The 24199-nt window shown below is 43.7% G+C and overlaps 1 long non-coding RNA gene across 1 annotated transcript in view; it reads right to left on the bottom strand.

Moving 5' to 3' along the window:
• Positions 1-11524, bottom strand: part of LOC125939947 (uncharacterized) — a 70139-nt gene extending 58615 nt beyond the window's left edge. Inside the window, exon 1 of the long non-coding RNA XR_007463186.1 lies at positions 11311-11524. This is a non-coding gene — a long non-coding RNA (uncharacterized LOC125939947). The remainder of the gene's footprint in view (positions 1-11310) is intronic.
• Positions 11525-24199: the final 12675 nt, after the last annotated feature.

Here is a 24199-nt window from a genome sequence, read left to right as displayed (position 1 = left end):
GCTTGCGCTCAGCCCTGCAGGCCTCTGCCGCCTGTGCGGCCACTTTCTCTGGGCGCTCGCCCGCCTGTCCGCTAACAGTGTCGACAAAGGCGTGTAGCCATTCCATCCCATAGCCAGCGTTTTTACGGCGGTTGTGTGCGGTCAAACAAACAACGCGCACAACTGTTGTCGACGGCGGCGACATTTTGCAAGCGTTCGAACCCAACGCGCGCGACGTTGGTGACGGGTTTATTAAGAACGTGCCAACCTTTGCCATACACCCTATGGCGGTATACGGAAGCGACCATAAGGTTGTGGTGACTAAATAAATGAAAACCACCGTATCATAAATATTTCTCATTTTTAATAGTTCAAATAACCGATTACACCATCATATCTTAATAGTCATAATTTGAAATACATAATCCCCACCACAGTACAGTTTCGCTGGCATTCCATCTCAACCCCTGTGGAAGGGCTGGCAGTTCTCTTAAAGGGGCGCAGATATGCTTATCACGTACTACCGAATTAACCCTCTCCCAACTTAGACCACAGACCAGTTCTCCCCTAAAATAAAACCTTATTACAGTCGGCTTCCATTTATCCAACCCTAGATGGACCGATGAAATGGATTGAATAATTCGGTGGGTCGAACTGAACAACATGCAGAAAAAAAAGTCGCAGCTTCGCCCGAAAGGCGAAGCATCAATTGCGAACGCAAATCAGTCGACAGCTACACGAAGTAGAATAGTAGTTTTGTCGGCCGTATTAACTTGTACACATAGGCATACTAACTAAATGAAGAAGCATGGCGTTTCGCGCGCACAAGCAAACATGAACACATCTCGGCGATGACCGCGGAAACTCGCAGTCAAAACACTGGAGTGAGGAAGCGCGGTAGGAGCAGGCAGGGAATTGACCTTCGTGCGGCGTATCACGTCAACCCGAACTCAGCCGCGAAAACACTGCGCACGGCGTACTCTGCGCCTACGCGGATGGATTTCAAGATACAGCCACCAGGGTCGCTCGGAGTAGAACTCCCCCCCCCCCCGCTCCCCGCTCCCAGCCCCCTCCCCCACGGAGCGTTGAGCACGACTGAAGACAGCGCGCTGCCTTCCCTCTTCCCTGTGTTGCGTGCGCGAGAACGAGTCGTGATTGCCGGCTCAGCCTCGCACGCTCGCACTCGAACTACTGCATACGGCGCGCGGCGACGATTTATCGCCCTTGCACTTTTTACGGAACATCACGATGACGACGACGGTGACGCCGACGGCAGAAATGCGCCTATATTGCCTATATAATTACTATCGCAATAAAACGACGAAACGCGCCGCTCATTCATTTGGCAATATCTTCTCGAATCTAACATGCTCCCGAAACAGATGCGCACCCAATTTCCATGAGTCCTATGTAGAAAACTAACGTAGAAAAGATACTAGAACTCCTAAACAAAGTATAAATGAAACGCACACCCAATTTGTTTGCAAGAATAATGGGCAACGTCAATATGTGTTGCCCACTGACTACATCTTCCCAAATTCATCTTTCCCGTAGTACACATCTCTTTTGCGGCAAAGCATACAAACGCCGTTCAGGCGGTTTTGGTATCGTGTCCAATTGCACAACGCAGGCAATTTCAATCTCAATTTTCTTGAAAAAAAGTGGGGGTGCGTTTGATTAGGGTAAATATCCTAATCAGAAGTTAGCTGCTGTTATTGATTGAAAATCTTCGTAGGGCAGACCGAAAGTAGCCGTTTCGGACGGGAGGTGACGTGTGCTCAACGCATTACCTGTCCCTTAAGCTTCGCCGAGACATACGCTGCCACTAAAGGGGCCGAGGGGTCGCTATCGGGGTCACCATAGGCGTCAGGCACGTGAGTCCTTATTGGCCAAGTTCAAATGGTCCAACGAAGGTCCATTTTAGGATAGAAATAACGAACGATTCAGTTCATAGAAATGCAGGGGCGCTGGTCTGGACTATCGGCCGGGATCAAACTAACAAAAATCGAATTAACCAGGGTCGAATTATTGGAAGTCTGTTGTATTTCATTCATTTTTATGTGCAGCTGAATTTGCTGCAGTTTGGAACATTTTGAAGTAAACATTACTTTTGTTAAACGAGGTAGCTTACAGAACGCTTACAGCACTTTAACTATGTATTTGTCAATCGCTACTGAAAGTAGGCCAGTAAAGGATTTGCTTAAAAATTATGCATATGTAATGACAAATATGCAGTTCAGGGAAACTCCCATGCTATGTGTTCAGCCAGCCTTATACACGTGCAATGTAGATCAAATTAAAGACTTCTACGATGACTTTAGCTTTTGTTCGAGATGCGTAGCTCTTGTAGAAAAAAGGAACAAATCTGGGACAAATCTGTCGCTGGAGGCCATCACTGCCAAACTGTAGTCCTTTATTGCGCTTTTGAGGTTACTGTCATAATTTTATTACTTTCGCTGCCGTTGTGTTAATCACGTTCGAATGAAGGCAGGGATCTTTCCTGACACTTAGGGGGTTTAGTGATTTCAAAGAGGCTGAAGCAATTGTCATGTAGGATTTTGAACAAAAAGCTTCTATGCTCAATGGCACCCGTGAGCAATCTTGGCAAGCATTCGGCGAACTTGGCAATCGTAGATAGACTTTACAAATCAATTTTGGTGGAAAAATTATGTATCGTAATCACGAAGGTAGGTCGATGGATATATAGAAAGAATATGCTCAAGGAACTTAGAAAGGTAAGCGAAATAGGACTGAAGTTATTACATTCAGCACTTCGGCCACTTTTGCATACCGGTATGGCCATAGATTGCTTCCAAGCCTGCGGAAAGTCACCACTTGTCAACGAGGGCTGAAAAACTCTTTTCAAGTACTTTGAAAGCCATTCTGCATATTTGCACTGAAACTAATTTGTTATTCCATTTGGTCCTGGACTATTATTTTTGTCGATATGAAGTAGTAAATATAAAACCCCTTTCTCATCGATGCTATATCACTAATAGGGGATGTGCCAGACGCCTGATCACCTTTTGACAGTAGCCCATAATCGTAGGTGAACCCTGACGAGCAGGAATTGAATCTTTCTGTACGTGCTTGAAGGTCTTCGTTTCCTGCACTAAGACGAATATGCTCTGTTAGATTCACGTATTGTCATCACTAATCGGGTGCTTCACGCAAGTAATTTCCCGAGTTTCTTATTATGCAAATTGTCAAATTCTCTGACAAGGCGCATAAAGCCATAGCTCAAAACATAAGAAACACCTTTCTTAACATGCTTTACGTTACTGTTTCAGACACCTTCTGGCTTGAACTATTTGACGAATTATCCTCAAAATTCTCTGTATAATATTTTTCATGCACTTTCGACAGACAATATCAATGCATTCAGCAAGCACTCACGAAAAATATAACCATGGCTTTTGCGTACTAGCATATAACTTCGGCGGTAGGATGAAAGTACTGACAAGTCATCAGCAGCCGCGAAATTTAAAAGCGTATTTTATGATATTTTGCAATATCACTGAAATATAAATCGTGTACTCAAGTTGATTATGTTGTCTCTCCTATATATAGGAGTGGAATTGCTTATATATGGTAGGAAAGTTTTCAAAAGAACCACAGTAATTCCAAAATTTTGCATACCTCATAGTTGCAGACACATGTACCAATGGTAGGCTTCTCATTCTTGCGTTTGGCATACCAATCAATAGAAAAATTAAGTCACACTGAATCAGCCTTGAGTTACGTTTAGTTTTAACACGCATATTAAATCTCTGCAAAGCATGCAGGGTTGCAAGCATTGCACGCTTGCATGGCGTGGTGTACCCGTTAAAGACATTGCTCTGCAATGTCGTAAGCATGTACGGCTCTGCGATATCACCTGAAATTGTTGAAGCCGCAATCGATACTATGAGGCACTAAATGTTGGAATAGACTTCACGAACACTTTGGACAAGATGACACATCATGCATCATAGAGGCTCTTCAAAATGTTGCGTTGTTGTTACATGTCACCACGTATAATTCCAACATTTTTTTTTGCATTGTTGGTGGGCTTGCATCCCTTGAATTTCCATTTTGTGGAGACTACGTCCATCATAATTAATTTTCCAAGAAGCTCATTTCGCGTCGCTTGTTCCTGTCTCGCCCCTATGTGTTGCTTTCACTGCATTGGGTAAGTGCCTTATGGTTTGGTAGCAAGTTAAGGCTTTGGTTGGAGTGGAGGTAATTTCAAACATCACCTTTCGTGGCTGGGTGGCAAAGCGAAGTGTTCCGTGCCTCACTTCCTTTAACACGCTGTGCCGTCTTCCGCTTTTCTTCGGCTGTTCGGTGGTGGGCGTCGACTGCTTTACTGAGCAGAAGCGGTCGCTGTTGGGGAAGCGATCAGTCGGCACCGGACGCATCAGCTTATACATGTGGCAGCGTTTCTCGCGCAGTGTCAAGCTAGCTATCTTCGCGTACTGTCAGGAACGCTTTCGACCGTCCACATGGATGCCTCCAATGCGGAGTAAGACAAAATTTCGCGAGGATGGTAGCACCAATGAAAGTGTTTGAGAGAGACCATCGGCGCTGAAGAAAAAGTATAATTTGCTTTGCAAAAAAGGCATACATTACTAAGACCGATACGAGACGCGTTCATAGCCGAAATCTGCTGCGTGTTCCTTATGGGGATGTGACCTTTTCTCTTGACGTCGAGTCACAGATTCGCTTGCACCCATACGCTCATCGCATAGGATTAGTACAATTTGTTTTCCCATGTCACGAAGAGGAATTTCATACCTAAACAACTGGGTTATGTTACAATCATGAGCTCCTGATAATTTTTCATCGATTGTGGCAACGGCGATGCAGAAATGCATTGTTACCGTTGTATTTCTAGATTTAACGTGTAAGGAATAGGGCGTTGAGCAGCTTAATTATTTCGCACATGTACTTTGAGTGATTTCTCGGTGAACCTTGGAGTAACAGGTTATACGCGCATCCCTGAGGCAGATTTCTAGATTATTCTTCCAAGGAACCTTCTCTTTCTTTTTCTCTGAAAGACCCCGTCATGTGGAGCTTTGGACTAATGATCTACAATTAAGTTTCGGTTATTATTCGTTAACATGCAGTATATTGGTCTCAGATAATTTACAGAAGAACCGAAAAGCTGCAACGGGACCATAGGCTAACAATACCAATGTAGAAACGTGTGAGCAATCGGCAAGTTAGGAAAAGAATAAACTAAAATATATAAAAAGAATAAAAAGAACATAATTACGTGAAATACGTTAGAAAAATTAAATACAATGTCAATATACTATGCTATAGTGCATAAAACATACTGAAAATAAATGTAAAATAAATCAACTTATAGTCTTATTAACGATTTAAACTTAGTTATACATTTAAAATGCTTCAGAACATGTTCAAATGCATTAAATAATTGTGCTTTCCTTTTTTGCAGTTTTCTATCTATCGACGCTCCACTCATCTTCTTTACCCGCAATATTACCTTTCAGTTTGTGTCTTTTTTTCCTTGGTGTGCATCCTACCGTGTGTGTGTGTGTGTGTGTGTGTGCGTGTGCGTGATTCCTTTGCGAACCCTCCCGAAGTTTCATATAACCACGGCAGGTGAGTGTCGCTGATCTCTTGCCAAATAACTTATACGCAGGATAGCACTACGATCCTTTCTGCCCTCATAGGCGTCTTGGCTGCTATCCATGTTTTCTGGGTAATTACGCAGTGATAAAACGAACGATTCCTAAATACCCGAATTACAAGAAATATAAGCTCATTTTTCGAGGGTTTCGGTTTTAACGCGTCTGTTAGGTCGATCTTATGCAAACTTATGAGCACTTTACAGTTGTACTATCTCCCGGATCAGCCCGCTATAGTCGGCGCGCCGACCCTTGATACGGTTTCAAAGGAAATGGGGGCCGATACCGGTGACAATGTAACCCGTGTTAACGTAGGTCACGTGGTGAAGGTCTCCGCGTATTGCGTTCGTCACTGGCAGGCAGGCAATCACTACAGTGCAATTTGCGTGCACAATATAATCAGACATAAGATCGATACTAGCACATCACCAAAGCTTCACTTCTCATATGCCAATCTTGGAGTTGGCTCGGCATCATTTTTTTTTACTTTTTCGGAAAAATAGGACACTTAAGCTTCACCTTTAAGAGTGGAACGCGATAGCATTATCGGGCCCCTTTCGCATCGCATTTTTCTTTATGTGCAGGCTTCACTGCAATATAGAATGTGGCAAAGCCAGCTTACAAGACTATGATGATTTTTTTAAAGTTGGCTTTCTCTTTAAACACAAGTGCACGGCTTGGAAGACATCCTTTCAGGGGCAATATAAGCTGCCTTGTATCAAAATATGAATGCTTGAGGACCTTTTTTATTGCGATAGCAATTATATGGACACTTCAACCGGATTTCTGCCGTCGGCGTCGCCGTCGTCGTCGCCGTCGCCGTCGCCGTGAGGTTCCGTATAGATAAAATCTTCGCCGCGCGCCGTATGCCCCAGCGGAAGCGTGGGGGGACGCGCGCTATCACGGGGAGCGAACGCACTCAATCGCCCACGCGCAAGCAAGGAAGCGGAAAGCCAGCGCCGGAGGGAGCGGGGGGGGGGGGGGGGGGGGGGGCACTTCTCTGCCAACAACCGCGCTCGTCGCTCGTCCGCACAGTCTCTTATCTCTCCCACGCGCAAGCCAGGAAGCGGGAAGCCAGCGCCGGAGGGAGCATGGGGGGAAGGGGGAGGGGGGGGGGGGGGGCGCACTTCTACGCTTCCAACAACCGCGCTCGTCGTTCGTTCGACCGCACCGTCTCTTATCTCCACACGGCTCTGACCTTTATGCCGCTCAGTTTCCGTTGATAGACCGCACGTACCTTCGCCCGCTGCGCGGGCGAAGATACGTTGCGCTGCCAGCGTTTTGACAGTCGTTGGCTGCAGTCATTCAGTGTGATCTATTCATGTTTGTTTGTGCGCGCTCACACCACGCTTGTTCATTCAGTTAGTAATAGTCGGGCCACATTTTCCAACGCGCGCTACACATGCAATGCTGCCCAGATCGGCAGTGCAGCACTACAGGTGTGTCCCTTCGCACGCACTGCCCACGGTAAGCGCTTCTCATCAACACCACCGTTTCACACGCGCCTTCTCGTGGTCATCGAGTCTCTCTTCATGTCGGTCTACTTACGCCGCAGCACAACTGCTTACTTAATCAGCTCATGTTTACTACAATTCATATTGCTACCAAGGCCGCTCACCTTACTTCGTATGACATTGCTGTGTTGCTATCGCATTCATTGCTTCGCCCTTAGGGCGAAACTGTGACATTTTTATTATTTTAATAAATGTCTGCTGTTGTCCGGTGCACGCGCATTTCCAAAACGCATTAGGCAGGCGAAGTCCCAGTTTGACCTTGGCTGATCTTGAAGGTCAGATTTACGCAACCAGGCGTTTTCTGGGTTTGTACCTGGAGTTGTAGAGCCATCGCTCTAAAATCTTATTTTCGCTTTACGCACCTCTCACGGGAAGGTTTCAAGAACACAATTTATATACGAACATGACATGCGAGGAATGCGCTTTCACATTGAATCTCATTTAAGAGTTGTTTTCTTTGCAGTGTTCTGGAGTATAGGGGTTCTGCTCTTTCCCTCGTTTTTGCAAGTTTCATACTTTGCACAAGGCTGAGAAAGCTATATCAGTAAATAACAGTTGTTGAAGTGTGAATACGCGTTTCGCACTGCAGTTGCTGTTGATGCGCAATGGCCAGCGAAAAAGTGTCGGCATCATCATGGCATTTGTCATACTTGCACATTATTACAAAGTAATATTCATGCAAGCGGACTATCCAACGTCCTAAGCGTCCTAAAATGTTTTTCATTGATGGCAGCCAACACAGAGCATGATGGGCGGTTAAGCTGGTGCCGTAAGATAAAGGTAAAATATCTGAATTGATCAAAGAATATCCAGACATTTTGATTTTCGATAGTATAGTCCCGCGCAGTTGGAGAGAGTGTTCTGTTGGCGTATGCCACCACTTGCTATTCAGAAGCGGCATTATGTTGCAGAATTACTGCTCCAATACCTTGTACGCATTCGCAACGCCGGTGAAATAAAAATTTGGAGGACGCTTACGCTTCGCATTTAGGAGAGGAACGTGATAGAATTCAAAGGTCCTTGAATGCTTGTCATGCTTGCCGGCAACTGCAGCTTTATTTTTCTCCAGCTTCACCCAACTTCGTCTCGAGATGCGGCTGCCGAGGAGGCGAGCGCCATCTGGATGGTATTTTTTTTTTCAAGGAGAAAACCGCGGCGCGCCGCTGTAAGAGTGGTAGAAATTCTGGAAAGGAGCCTTGTGTTTGAGTTTGAGGAGCCTTATGTTTTCTCGTATATTCAAATTACATCCCGACGCTATCAGGTTGTGGTTAAGTCGTACTTTACGATTTTTCTGACGTATTTTACTTTGAGAAATCCAATTAGTTTACTAATTCCTCGGCGCCATGCGGAGGGCCTGCGTGGTCGGGGCATTCGGGATTTTTTTCTCCACAACGGACGCCGGCACTTACGCCGACACCAACGCTGACGCCAGATTTTCGCTTTCGCGTTAAAATGCATGATAAGACAGTTTCTGGGAGTCGGCCTACGATTTAACGAACTCACTTGGTTGTATCTGTCGAGGCAGTCATCCACGTCATCACCGTGGTGTCCCGCAAAGGGATCGCGTTGAGTGCTCGTGACAGCCCAAGAGGACACCGCAGACGGAGTCGTCGGTATCGCAGAGTTAGAGACTCCGGAATAACCGAGGTTCGAAGTGTCCTTCGTTGTACGGGTGGCCGAGCGCAGGCGGCAACCTGAGCGTAGCTGCAGGGAGTACGGCTGCTCCAGAGCACATAGGGATCTTGACACATTTTTGACCGATCGAATAGGTTCTTTTATCCCTGTCAGACGTCACTTTATCCTGCTCATTGAACACTTACTTTCACCACGTTTCTTGCTTCTTCAGAATAATGGAATGTGTACAGCTGCTGAAGAGATTAGGAGTTTTCAATCCTCAAGGAATTTTTGTCAAGTTTACAGAATGGGGACTCTACGCGAAAACTCACGACAGGAACATAGTATATGAGAACGTCAACTATTTCGTGTATTGAAAACTCTGAAAAAACACTTATCCAGCCGCTTGAAAATTATACCTGGAGCATGAGGCCACAAGGAGTTCAACCCCTGCCGTGCGCAGCGCCACTAAGCACCGGTTGAAAATCTGTCTGGGAGGTGGCAATACCAAACATGGAGAGCCCCAAGTTAAAACACATTCGCCATTCGAAGAACCTGAAGCTTTAGGTGAGAACCACTTGGAAGAGTTCCCTCAGGCGCGACACCTGAAAAGCACTGCGAGGCGAACATGCATATGAAAACTAACGGCGTCGCCAGCCACCAACGCGGAAACGATTTCCCTGGAAGCAAACTGTCTCAATAACTACGAGGTACTGAGAAGCTACAAGAGCACCTATTTGCTGTATACCGCGAACTTGCAGTACACAACGTCAATCATGAAGTCTGTAGCAAAGGAAGATCGCTGGTTGACCCGTCTATCAAAGCAGGGACTATAGTGGACGTGTCACGAGTCGTAAGAGAATGTCCACACAGACCTTTTTATTGCACGTCTTCGCAAACCGACAAGCCACAATAAGTAACCTGGAGGTAAATGAAGAAAAACCGAGAATCTATGGGACTGAAACGTATTCTAAAACTGTAACAGAACATCAAATCACAATGCTAAAACGATGCATGCGCAGCCGTGTTCTCGTGACTGAAATAGTGTATATTGCGTTAACGGAAATAGCTTTGAGCCATGAACATGAATATGCGACTGCTCTGTTCAGATTCCAAAAACTCAAATAATGCAGGAACACACTGAACTTACCAAACGCAAATCACATGCCGGATTAAAGAAGAAGTTAGCGGAACAAGTTACTCTCCAACCCTGACGAACTTCTTTCCAAACTACCTGGAGTAACAAGTATTGCTTTCCAAAGTGAGAGCATCCTACTAACCCAATCGACAATCGGCATTCACGAACAAGTAGAGAAGACGCACAAAATATATCAATCAACCACACAAGCACGACTCAAATGCACGTATTCAGAGCCACCTAATGGCAACTGACCAGCCATTAGCCAACTAGTTTACATGTGTACATCCCTTGACGCCAAATAAATAAGAAACTGGCTGCTCATTACCGACAACGTGCGGCCGAGTGGCGTGTACATTTTTTTCAGTTTTATGTGTTTATTTTAGCTGAATAGGTCATGCATCCAACCCCACCGAAGATACAAACGTCATCACTGTTTTAAACCATCGCGTACGGAACAAAGACGGAAGCTCGAAGCGCACTTATTTCCTAGCAATCCTTCAACCATGAAACCAGCATCATTTCTGCAATGGCCACTTTAAAAGTGCTCCATTGACCCGCCATACCCCAAAACAATTATTCTGAACTAAACCAAAGTAATAACCATTTATTTATTAAATTACCAATGCATAGATCTAGTTATCGTTACGTATTATCGCGATATTATAGTGTGTGTGCTTTCTGTGTATATTTATTTGTCGCTAGAACGCTCAATGGTGAAAAGAAGGGTATGCAATTTCTATGCAATACTGCCAAAACCTCACTCGGTTTTATAGAGCGCTTTTTTTCAAAAGGGTACCTCTTAGGAACCAATACCAGCTTCGACTCTTTTACCACAACATGTGTCAGGGATAAGAGGTGAGTCCCCAATCACGCTGAGAAAGTCGCTACATATCATTCTATTCCCCTGTTTACGTGTGGTTACTTAGGGGCCGAACTGTGATTGTTTCACTACTGCTCCTGATAAATGGATTTGGCCTTGCCCGCTTTTCTTACTTTTAAGATGAATGCTTTTGATAAATTTAAAGCGTGCCTCAGGAATTGGATACTGGTTTCGTGTAATATATATTCTCGCTAGGATAGTTGCGGATACTTTCAGAACGGCATCTACAGATGATCTAGTTTAAGCAAAACTGCAGTTGCGCTTGTGTCAGCTACAACGTCAAGCGAGAATATGCGGAAGTTGATTTAGAATGCTCAGCTTAGATTTCGCTTTTGTGCTTCTTCAACGATTCCAAGTGAGTGCGCACTTACAAAACAGCTGTAGGAGTAAGGGCATCTTGCCCAGTTGCAATATCTTCCTGATCTCTTTGCAGGCGAAGAGTAACGAAAGCACCGAAAACTATGTTGTTTCCGCCCGGCGCTATGCTCTGCGTCCGCTCAGGGAATTCAAATCAACCAATTTTACGTGCAAATCACTGAAAGTTACCAAATTAGTACGGCAGAGGCGTTGTCATCACCGGCTGGCTGGCAAACGCTGAAAACACGTGCGTGTCAGCTTCATTACTCAGCGCTGGCTCTCCGATATTACTGTCTCCTTTCCATTAGGTGCTGTTTGAAGGAACGCCTTTGTGAGATTGCTAATCAAGGCGAATACGCAAGGGTGTGGTTGCGAGTAAATATGAATTGTGAAACTTCATACGTAGAGTATAGCAGATGTGAGACGATTACACAACTTTATACGATTTATACTGTAGTCCGTTTGGTGTGTCATAGCCTAATGCCTTGAACGTGACGTTGACTTGAACCGTCCGCGAGACGCATTCAAAATCAGTTCAGTCACGTGCCAACCTTGGAAATGGAAGGAAAATGGTCTGTTTTCGCTTTCTCGTCACCTTCCTCCAATGCAATACTTGCCGTCGAGTGAATCCAAGGTGATATACAGCTGATATCCTGGCGTCTCTAAGCTTGCTCTTCAGACGCACCTAATTTTGAATTCTCCAGAAGCACTCTAACCTGGGTGTACCATTTCAAGCCTTTATCCCTTCCTTTTATGTTTGGTACGGTGTTGTTCGAAGCGCCATCAAAAGCGTGCTTGCTGATCGGTATCGTGACGCTATGGAAACAATCCAAAAATTCTTGAAACGTTCACAGAGGGCGCCCTTGACCTTGAACCTCGGCAGATTTCTCTGCGCCTTGCGTGTTTCGAGGACACGCAATCATGCCATACTCCTTCCGGAATCTTCCGAAGATGCTGTTAATGATAACTACTCACATGTTTCACGATATCCTTAACTGATTAATAGTTTTTTTTCTTTTAGACATTTGCTGAATGCATTGATTCAGTGGTCCTTTCTGCCTGAGCCGTTACTACCGTCATATTGCATAGAAGCTGTTAATGCGACTAGATGCTCTTTAATAGAGTTTGATGTGGTTGTTCATGGCGCTGTGAGAGAACTTATGCTGTTCTCACTATAATCAGAGAGAATGAGACATATGTTCGAATTGTTGTACAAAGAAATCTGAATTGTTGGGCTAAGAAAAATTTGCTAAGCTCTGGTTTTTTACTATTAAGAGGTGGTATATAAAATCCTTAAGAAGCTATGCCTTTGCTAAGAAAAACAAAACGGTAGAAATTCCATATTTCCCAGATATAAAGGCCATGTTATATGAGACCCGTACGGAAAGCTCTAGGTGTATAGCTTAATTAGAGCTTTTGTGGAAACTTACTCAATCAAGCGTTCGATATATTTACAGCTGTATTTTACGAACCGTGCAGGAAGTTTGCGCTGTCTTTATCCAAGTCGAAAGGTCACAAAGTTGACGTTTCCGAAAAAAAAAAAGGGGAGAGCCAGTGTCAGAGGGCCACTAAAGTTTAAAAGCATCACGGAAAGACGATTTTCAAAACGTTATTTAAGCAAGTACTCAAAAGTGTTATACAATCGTTATTAACTATGTTTCCTGGTGTCACGAGAAAAGTCTACCACGAACTGAGCTTATATTTGATGAAAATTTGGCGCTGTTAAGTTTATCACTTGAACAAACATTAGCGTATTTGTCTTAATAAGGCATTGCCCATAATAACAGATTTTTTTGGTATTTATTTGTATGTATTTCACTAGGAAAGTCTGGTTTTCTCGGTGTCACAGGAGAACAAAGCGAATATTTCGTCAAAATAAGTCACCTGTTATGAATGACGTGTAGAATAAATGGTTACAAGGTTTGTGGGTTAAATAGTGTATTTCCAGTAAATTCCGAATTCAAAGGCCAATGAGCTTTCCAAGTGTGTTACGTATACTCCAGAACTTAGCCGTCTTGAACGCACCTTAGTGCCACTAAGATCAAAATTGTGAGAAGTGTTGGCGGGGGGGGGGGGGGGGGGGGGGAGGGCTACGTCCTTCGCCTTCAAACATTAGTGCCAACTGTGTTCATTTTCTGCACAAACACACGTGCTAGTTCTCACCTTGGCTAAACCTTCCAGAGTCCTTTATCACGAAGTGCTGCTAAACGACAAAACGCGCCCGCTAATATAGTGATAGCCTTGTGGGTCGACTTTATTGTGATCGATGATCTCGTCATGACGAGATCTTTGATCATCGATCGATTGGCTTTAGAGACTAAGCTATCTGAAAGAGTGCCTGCATAGAAGACTTCCCCTAGGGCAAGCTTTTAGTCGGCACCCTAATGAAGACAGTTCTATGTACACAAAGCGGTAGGTATCTATAAAGTATGAAAAATACTACGATGTTGCGTGAGATTGGCAATACCATGGGTATTTTTGGTGATCACCGCTCAATTTTGCGGTTTTTTTTCCAACCTCAATGATGTTTTTCCAACCTCATTTTAAATCAGCTCCTGAATATGATTGTATTACTTGCCCAAAAAGTACTACTGTCTAAGAATTGTTGGAGGTGATTATGCATGCGTGTTCCTCAAATTCAAAGGAAAGTACAAAGTGTCGTTCCATTGTGTAAATCAAGTGAACAAAATCTCAACAGTAAAAAAAAAAAACGACTGGCAATTTCGCCTATCAACAATCTTAAGAAACGTCTTAAGTATTTTCTAATTACAATCCTTGTTAGGTTTCGTGCCGAAAAGTCAATTTCTGCTTCGACATGGCATGCTTTTCCCAAATTTTACTTGTGCGAAATTTACTTCTTATGTACTCTGAAGCTGCTATATACATTCAATTAGTTTTACTTTGCCAAATTTGTCGGACTTCGATTGGGCGTACGACGAGGGGTTTGATACGCTGTTGCGTTCGGCAAACTTCTCCTTTCAAGCTAACTCATTACACTTCGATAGCGTCATGTCGATAATAATTCCCTGTTTATTGCTAAAAATACCGTAGTTTTTTCATTATAACGGTGATGAAGCGCCCTGATTCGAGATTTCCTGTGATGTACCTTAATGATGACTACTCAGACTGATTCCTGATTCACATACGCGTACTTTCTCCTTCGTTACCAACTTTATTCACTTGCTTGCTGCTCATTTGGTCACGTATCCTAAGCTGAGGATAACACAAAACACCACTAAATGTAAAGTTATGCATACATATAGTAAACCTAGTGTTCTTGCTGCTTATTATCCTGGTTTTATGTTAATAAACATGGGAATACAAAAATTCGTGGGTAACCTCATTGTTGCGTGACCATGAATTGACCACATTGACTACTAAATGAATGAAGCAAACAGCGTGTTCAACTACATCTGTCAGAATTTCACCAAGGTTTCTTCATAGTACAAAGTATTACTTTACAAACTATTATTGGGCTCTAAGCTAAAATACAGGCAAGTGTATGAAATTTATGTCAGAAAAACCTTTTTTTTTCGCTTGAGCTTTTGCATAATAGCTCAGTTTGGTTTAAAAACGTAAATAGTAGCCATACCGCACACACAGCCTATAAAAGAGCTAATCGCACTCTCTCATTGCTTGCCTAATGTTCAATGATAGCACGCTTGAACTTGTTTTATGGGTTGTAATAATTTTCTTCTTTCAGCGAACACTCTCAAATTAGTAGCCTATGTTCTATTGCGATACCAAATATATGGACACTCCAGGCGAAATTCCGCCTTCGGCGTCGGCACCGACGTCGCCATGATGTTACGTGTAAAGTGCAAGCGCGGCAAGATCGCTTCTGTGCGCTGTATGCTGTAGGTGCAAGGAAAGCGGGAGAAGTTGAACCGAGGAGTGCGTATTGATGCGGAGGCGCCTTCTCACGCGTACAGTTACTACAAGCAAGTCTAGAGGGAAAATTCTCTATAGCGCCCGTGCATTGATATCAGCAACACCAAGGGCGCCGCCATGTTGCTACTCTGTGCAGACGTGCTTCTTCAGACGACGAGATGCCATTAGGACGAGACGCGCAATCAACGCGATCCCGAGCCTGATGACGATGATGATGATGATTTATTGGCATCCCCTTTGAAACGGGGCGGCGACAAATAGTCACCTAGCCTGCTTGATTTAATCAGGTATACTATACATGTTCTTTATCTGGCATTTTTGTATACCTCTCATTATTATTTTTCTTTTTCAAAACTTTACCTTGTACCGCTGCCTATGATTTTCAGAGATCAGGTCGTATCCATCTTTTCCCTGCTTTTTTTCCACCAGTACTCTAATCGTCTCTTGCTGATCTCTTCGGCTGATCTGTTTATGTTTCCTTCCACTTTAAACCCAAGCGCTTCTGGGAGTTGCACGTTACCTACGGTTCTCGCTGGGTGGATCCCGTCGCATTCCATCAGGATGTGCTGAGTGGTTTCTGGATCTTTACTGCAGCATACACATGTCTCATCTAGTTCCGAATATTTGTTCCGATATGTTTTCGTCCTTAGGCAACCGGCTCGAGCCTCGAATAGCAAGGCACTGCCCTTCGTGTTATCGTACAGATTTTCCCTTCTAATTTCTTTCTTCTCATTCATGTAAATTTCCATTGTCCTTTTTGTTTCCATTCATTGCATCCAATTCACGGTCTCTATTTCGCTCACTTTCTTTCTGATGACTCCTGGTTGTCTATTTACAGTTTCGATTATCCTGTACTTGGTTGCCAACTTCCTTGACCTCTTCCTCCATTCTGTGTCCACGCTTTTCATGTAGAGATACTTGTGCAATTTAGCCGCCCATTTATTTTCATCCATGTTCCTGAGCCTTTCTTCAAAACTAATTTTGCTTTGTGCTTCTCTGACTTCAAAAGAGGCCCAACCCATGTCTCCATGCACTGCCTCATTTGTGGTATTACCGTGGGCTCGCAAAGCCAACTGGCCTACTGATCTTTGGTCAACTTCCAAACCCGCCAATATATCCGATTTTAGGCATATAATGGCATTTGCGAATGTTAGCGCTGGCACCATTACTCCTTTCCAGATTCCACGCACCACCTTATACTTATTGTGGCCCCACAGTGCTCTGTGTTTCATTATTACTGCATTCCGCTTCCCCTTTATTTTCAGATTATCTTGGTGGTTGCTTGAGTAATTCATTCCTTCTTTTATGTGTACGCCGAGGTACTTATATTGCTTCACTATGGGTATTACTTGCTGTTGAATTGACACCACGAAGTTACTCGTGTGTTCATTAAAGATAATAATTCCTGATTTCGCTCTGCTAAACTTATGACCTAGATTTGCCGCTGCATTCCCACAGATATTCGCAAGTATCTGTAAATATGTTTTATTGTCCGCTAGTAGCACAATGTCGTCTGCGTACATCATTCCAGGGACTTTCTGTTGCACCATTTCTCCATTACGCATGTAGGATACATCAAAACCTAATTCGCTGTTAGCGAATAAGCCTCCCTCAGTAAGATGGCGCCCTCTAGAGCCGTCGCCTGAAAACAGGTCCGTTCCCGTTCACACACCGTAATTATTACATGATTTTTTTTTCCTACGGAAGCATCTGATCTTTCAGGAATTATACGCAATGATCTTTGCCCATTGTCCATGAGTACGTACTACGTGTAAATGCGCGGTTCTGCGGCATATTTTAAATATTGTTCACGTTACAAAATTTAGAGGTAGCAACATGGTGGCGCCTTTGCGGTGACCACATTTTCGCCAAGGTTTTCCTCGAGAGACCTAAATCTTTTGTTCTCGCCCGCGCAGGAAGGGGGCCGGGGTTTGATGCGCGCCGTCTAATCGGGTGCCTAGGGGAGAATACGGGAGGTGAGCGCGCTCTTGGAGGATGAGAAGGCGGGAACGTTAGCAGGGGGGGGGGGGGGGGGGGCGTGTCTTCTCTAGCCCGGCCGCGGCTGAACGCGGCCGCGCTCGCCCTATCTAAGTGTGGGTACAGAGACTAAAATCGCGGAGGGCTGTGGCTTCGTTTGTGCTATGTTCTCGCGCGCCTGGTTCGCGTTGAAGCGAGAGGCAGCACGAAGGGCATTTCGCTAGGCGCTGCTGCCGCTCTTCGTCAAGCCCCTATTCTTACTGCGAGCCTGTTATGCCTGTTAACATATTTAGTAAGCGAAATGTTACTGCAATTCATCCGTCCGATAATATTATGAGACTTGCGTCCTGTAATTGTCTAATAATTTGCTATTGCTATCAATGCCTTGTCTTTCGGTCACACCTCCGACTTTTATCACTAGATATCTATTCACAATAAAGTTGGAGTTCAAGAATGTTACACATTTTATCTGCATTTTTCAATAAGCCCTATATCCTCTAAATTCACAGGAACGGGATCCCATTCACAGAGACGTTGTGATCAATACAACTATTATGTATATATACCGGGTGTTACAGCGAACACTTTCAAAAATTCTTAAAGGTTGCCTGTGGCAGTTAGCACAATTCTAGTTCATGAGTTGGTCTACTAGAAGAGGCGGACATTACTTGCACAAGAAATTGAACTGGAAATCAAATAATATAACAAAAAATCACTAATTAAGTTTTAACTAATTACCTGATGGCCGATATTGCAATTTACAAATTGTAGCCGTGGAGTTCGCAAGGCGGATCCACTTGGAACGAATTCTTGCGGAAAAATTGCGGAAAAATACAATGGGAAAATACAATGGGAACTTTGCGGAAAAATACAATGGCGTTCCAGTTAATTTCTGAACAAAACATCGCTTTATGCACTGAAGCACAAAATTATTATGCCGTTCAATTTCTTGTGCGAGTCATGTCGGCCTCTTCGAGTAGACCAGCGCATTAACTAGAATCAGGCTATCTGCCACAGGCAACCTTTAATAAATGTTGAAAGTGTTCGCTGAAACACCCTGTGTATATGTATGTGCGTGTTTGTGTGTGAACGAGAAGAAAGGGAACCCCGAGGGTATAAATTTTTATTAATCCTATCATAAGAAGCCAACAAACACAGACACCAAGGTATATATATATATATATATATATATATATATATACCCGCTTCCCAAAGCAGTGTATGATTACGAGATAGTATACTCTTGCATTATGTTTGGTTTTCCATGTTTTTTGTGTGAGTGTCTCCTCAAGCGCTTCCTCTTAGCATTTCTGCCAACCATTTACATATCTGACTCTAGTGCCCTTGCGAGCCTTTATTGAACTTGTAATTTTAGTTTCAGCGGTAACGAGGGGCCACACAGGAAATTCCTTTGTGTATACGTTGGCTGCGGAAGAATAGCATATTATGCTAACCAGCATTGTTGACGTCGCATTCAAGCCGCACAATCCGCGTAGCAAAGAGGAAAGGGCGCATCTGAACGCGCCACTGCTTGTTCCGTGATACTGATATCAAGGAGCTGCAGACTTCATGTCAAAAATATTGTGCCACCTGAAAGGACACCTTTCCTGGGTACATCAATAAGCTCCCTAGCTGGAATAAACATCTTGCGTGTTCATACGGTCACCTTTTTTTTAATAGCGTCATTCCCAATTGAGAACGCTGTTTAATCGTTCGCAGCAGTGTTCGCGGTCAGCGATATTGAATACTTTAAGCGAAGCATCTATGTACTCGTACATCTCAAAATGCCTTAGCGTATCTGACACTGCCAAGGTGATATGGCTCAAAGCGTGTTAAGTAAATCACAAGATTTGTTTGTGGAACGCGTTAAGCAATTAAGAAGATAAGAAAGGCAAGAAAACATTATGTATGGGACTTGTTTTTGAATAGGGTGGTAGGAAGTTCGCTTATGCTAGGAGGAAAAAAGCAACTTACTGGATGAAGGTTTTTTCTGATGTGCCCTTGTGTAGCTTGACCTGTGCATCCTGATTAGAATAGAAATGAATCTACCCACTAAAGTAAGGGTCTCGATGTTTTATTTTTCTCTTTTTTGTCAGCATTCGTTCTCAGCACGTGAACTGAAGCAGGTATGCAAAAAAGCGATGCGAGATAAGGGCTCCGCGAGCGCCCAGGCCAGAGTGACGTAATCAGAGGTCTGCGTAGATGCCTGAACCCCTCTTCGGTGACGAGAAGCTTCAGCTCGGTTCTGCCATACTCAAATGTCTGTACAAATACAAGACAGAGAAACTGGTGTCCATGAAAGTGAATGCATTTTATTTATGTGTGTCTTATTAAAAAAACACCTAGAAGCCGTCAGAAGAAGGGCATTGGATAGGTTGGTCGAGCGGCAAAAGCATGAATTATAACAGATGTGAAGCAGAAATATCTAAAACAGGAAGCAAAAGTTGGAACTACAAAAACAAGAAAGTCGCCCACAAAAACGAGTACGTGTCGTTAAAAGTTGAGGAAACGCCATTCGTACGAAAAACGCCCTAATCGAAAAACTCGTACACGGAATAAAAATGTATATAAAAGACGACGTGAACAGCATACAAATGGCATTAGTACAAAATGGGGAGCAAAATTTAACGCGGTCATGTCCATGGATAAAAAAATAGAGAATATTAGGTGAAACGGACCGTACTAGACTTTCCGATTATTTTCCTTTTGGTGGCGTTGTTTCATAGGATAATGTTCCACATATTTATGATGACGGGAGATGGTAAAATTCTAGTAAATGGCCGGTCGTTGTTGGGACTGCAAAATGTAGGGCGTGTACATTTTTATATACAGTCTAAAACAGCTTTAAAATTTGCATAACCCACAGCTTTTAAAGAGAAAAAAGAAAAGAAGGAAAAGTGCCTGCCATTTTTGGTGCGGCTTATTGGCAATTTAAGTACGTTAAAACTAAATGGCCTCGTCAATGCATAGCACATAATTTTACGATCGATGATAATTACTTAGCTCATCAGTTGTAAATGTGTTCAGATTTTTTGTTTGATTTCATACTTTGTTGGACAGTGTTTTGTCTAATTAGTTCTGGCTTACGTATATCCTATCGGAAATCTTCGCGCACCAAGGGATCTAAGAAAAGGTTTAATTCCCCGGCAGATTGTAATCGTATAACTAGGCAAACGGCACAACATTGTTTTTCACATATACTAGTACAGAAGGGGGACTTGAATACAAGGCTGCGTTAGGAGGCTGCGAAGGTAATCACTTCTTTCTCACATAGATAAACATTACTCGCCCTGGTTGCTTAGTGGCTATGATGTTGGGCTGCTAAGCACGAGGTGGCGGGATCACATCCCGGCCACGGCGGCCGCATTTCAATGGTGGCGAAATGAAAAAAAAAGCGTCTATTTAGATTTACGTGCACGGTAAAGAACCCCAGGTGGTCCAAATTATTCCGGAGTCCCCCACTACCACGTGCTTAATTATCATATCGTGCTTTTGACACGTAAAACCCCATTGTTTACTTTAAAATTTCAAATTTTTTGGACTCTTATTATGTAATAATTTTCCAAGCTGCTTTCTCCTTCTGTAATCACGAGCGCGTTCTTCATTCCCCCCACCAAGGGCTTCATGAATTTATTTTATTCAGCCGAGTCTCAAATTCAGACGTTTTGCGAAAACTTACCAAAGCGGAACAAATATTCGTGCTTTATTTTTTGCTCAATGCGCGCATCATACAGAGATACAAGAACATTTCGTAAGCATTTATATATATTGCAAATAATATGACTTAAAGAGGTTTTTGGAACCACATGATTAACAGTGTGGGTCTATTTGTGGGCATGGAAAGGAGTGCGTTTCGAGTCGTCGCGAGGTGACTTCTTGTCTGGTGGGGGTGGGGGTTTTGTCCTTCTTGCGAGGCGGTAGTATTGTGTAATATCGTGGTATGTGGTCAATGGCTCGCTGACCAGGTCCCCCGGGTCAAAGACGGGACCCACCGCTCGGATGACGAATCCTCGAGCACACTGGTGGACCGCCTCGTTCCCCGGGATCACATGCGTGAGCCGGGACCCATATCAATGCAATTGGGGTGGGCTCTTCTCTATATTGTTGTGTGGTGGAGAGTAGGGGGTGAAGTAATCGCAGCGTGGTTGGAGCAACGATTCCACGTGGAATGTTGTATATGGCGGTCTTTTAGTCCCGGACTATGGTGGTAAATCCAGCCGCTGGAGCAAGGGCAATGGCCGCCTCCTGTGCCTCCTCTGAGTTGAGGGCACGGACATAACCGGCCGTCCTTACTGGTGTTGCTAGGGGCGCAGATTGGTTGTTGTCATTGTTTTCGGTGATCTTTTAAAGGTTAATTACGCTGACTACGTACTGTTATTTGGCAAGTAATACTGAGCAGTGTCGAGGTATGCTGCTTTCGAGTTGGACCCATGAGTTTCGTGCAGGGCTTGAGCTCTTGCTTTTCGTCTCCTGCCATGATGACCGTTTGTAATTCTCATTCATTTCATCATGCCACTGCAGATTCTCATTCTCAATTCTCATTCATCATGCCACTGCAGATTCTCATTCTCAATTCTCATTCATCATGCCACTGCGGATTCCTCATCAAGCCATGGGATGATGAGGAATCTCTCACTGATGCAGAGAGATTCAGCTCTATCTCTAGGCTTTCGCACTCAGGAATATAAAGTTGAAATTTTGGGCTTATTGCAAACTTTATATGAAGAAAATGTAATTAATCTGGCGCCTATAGTAGGGTGGTCTATGCGAAATGATCTGTAATACTTTCTTTCGAACTATTTCGCAGATGTTATTCACGTGTAAAAGAATGAAATGAGGATTAAGTTGAGCAGTTAGACAAATAATCTACTGAAGCAGAATATAAAGGGCGACAGTTCCGCTGAAGCACTTTCAGCGACCCTATAGTTTAGAAATTGCCGCAACTGAAACTGCCTTCTACAGAATGTTTTCTTTTGGTATAGCGCTGGGCTGATCTTGTTTGCTTTTGAGTGAGCACCGGACGAGGAATGTTCATTGAGTGAAGGCATCGTTCTGTTATACGCTCGAGCGTTGTGTTCCACATCTGTCATTTCCAAATATATGTTAACTAGGTTAACTGTGGCACGACTCACGGAAAAGGAAGCCGAAGGGTCGATACCGCTATTGGAAGAATGAGCACCTAAGCTTCTATCACTAGTTTGTTGCCTAGGATCAACTGTTTGAGTTGTTGCAGGACTTAGACAGGTAGCTCGCATCAAATGAGATAAGTGACTAGAGATGGACCATGCTATACAGCCGTTCCATAACTTTTGTAACTGGCTTTTCCACAGTGGCCTCCATAGTTGCAGTAAGCAAAACGTCCGAGGTAACACTTTGTCTACCTGTAACCCCCGCATAGCCAAGCACCCTTTATCTCACAATGTTTATCACCTCCTTCGTAGAGCAACGTCGTATGTCAATGATTTAAACCACCGGTACTTTTTAAGCCCTAACCGACCAGTTAGAATAATTGGCTGGGTGAATTCCACCACAGTAGCAGCATCGCTCATCTTGGGCTCTACAATCACTTTAAGCGTGCTCTTTCCCACATGTGCAACAACGCTGTCTTGACAATTACACCTTGCACTACATGGACGCGTCACCAGAAATTACGATATTGTAGTGGACGCGATGCCAGAGGTTCGACTCTGATCACAAGGGGCCACACTTTAGTTCTCTGTGGGCAGGAAGATCGTACGAATGTTGCAATCGCCGATTTTGTTGGGACCCTCTTATGGTCTACCACTCGATTGCGTCGATAAACAGCAATTACTCCAGTCACAGACAATCTCTCTGGTGTTTCTGATGGAGACAGATCGCTATCTATGCTTCGCCTTTTGGGCGAAACTGCAACTTTTATGTCACACCCGCTCATATTGAGGGCCAATTTCGCCAGCCAAATTATCACACTGTGCATCTGTAAAGTATCTTGGATTACGCCGTGCATCTCTAAAATCACTTCGCTCATTCCAAGAACAAAGTGTAATAAGTATCTATAAACTTCAGTATTCCACTTCCCACAAGCTGCTGACCGTTTAGAGCGACACAAAAGAGCTTCAATAAACTACTTTTGACTCTCGAAGCTTAACACTGTTTAATTTTCAGCCGTTAACATTTCATAAAGAAGTTTGTAGTCGTGAAATCGGCGCACAAATCGCAGGGTACATGAGTGCGAAGTAACAAATTAAATTACGTTTTTTTCTTCTTGGATAAGCTTTAAAGAACCTGAAACTTTCGCCGTCGGGCTGCTAGATTGGCTGGTTTCCTGCGGACTGCATAATTCTTTTTTTTATTTATTTACAGATACTGCAGGCCCTTCTCGGGCCCGTGCAGGAGCGAATACTTAGAATACAAACAAAAGAAGTAAATTTAAATGAATTACATGACATAGTTGCAAAGATATAATACATACAAAAGTGTAAAAACGTGGCAATACACTGGACATAGATGACAAAATGAATGCTCGTACAAGAGAATATAATAAACTCAGAGTGTACTATTATGTTGCTATTGCAAAATTACACGGAGCGCTTTGTGTCTTATCCAATTTTGCGCCATTAACCTGAAAGAAAAACTGTTGATGAAAAGATCTATAGCATGAACTTTAGGTTGTTTGTTATTTAGTACAAGCCTCTCCATGAATAAGCCATAACTATTATTTGAAATGACTTTGTTCACAGCCTTGATATCACTGAGAGTACTGAAGCGGGAATTTCAAAGTTGCATCGACCCCCGACTTGCATTTCCTCCTCTGTTCTGGTTTACCATTCAGCCACGGTGGTGAGGCCGGCCCTTTTAGTATGACCGAAGACCAATTAGGGAGTGCACCTTAATTTATTGGCCTTTCTTAGTTGATCCAAACACGTCATTGGCCATGTTTCTAATCATAGCTGTGACTTAGGGGACGCCGAGATCTTGTCAGCGTAATTTCTATCGTCGGTGTATGCTTTGCTACGCCAGGATTCTATCCAAGGAGGTAATTTATTGCGTTGCTTTTGACGCTCGTCCAGTTTCGTGTTCCCACGTTGGAATGACTCTGTTAAGTTGCTTCTGGCGTGTGAAAGCAAGCACCATTGTATGCGAATTGAGAAAGTTCATCACTTAAAGCTGCAACGTTCAGTGACTCATATCTGGTAACAAGTGGTGCAAAAATGTGGAAAGCAGAGTCCTT

Source organism: Dermacentor silvarum, chromosome 9 (genome assembly GCF_013339745.2).
Source record: "Dermacentor silvarum isolate Dsil-2018 chromosome 9, BIME_Dsil_1.4, whole genome shotgun sequence".
NCBI classification, from domain to species: Eukaryota; Metazoa; Arthropoda; class Arachnida; order Ixodida; family Ixodidae; genus Dermacentor; species Dermacentor silvarum.
Note: the sequence above shows the minus strand (reverse complement) of the source record. Positions and strands in the feature narration are given on the sequence as shown.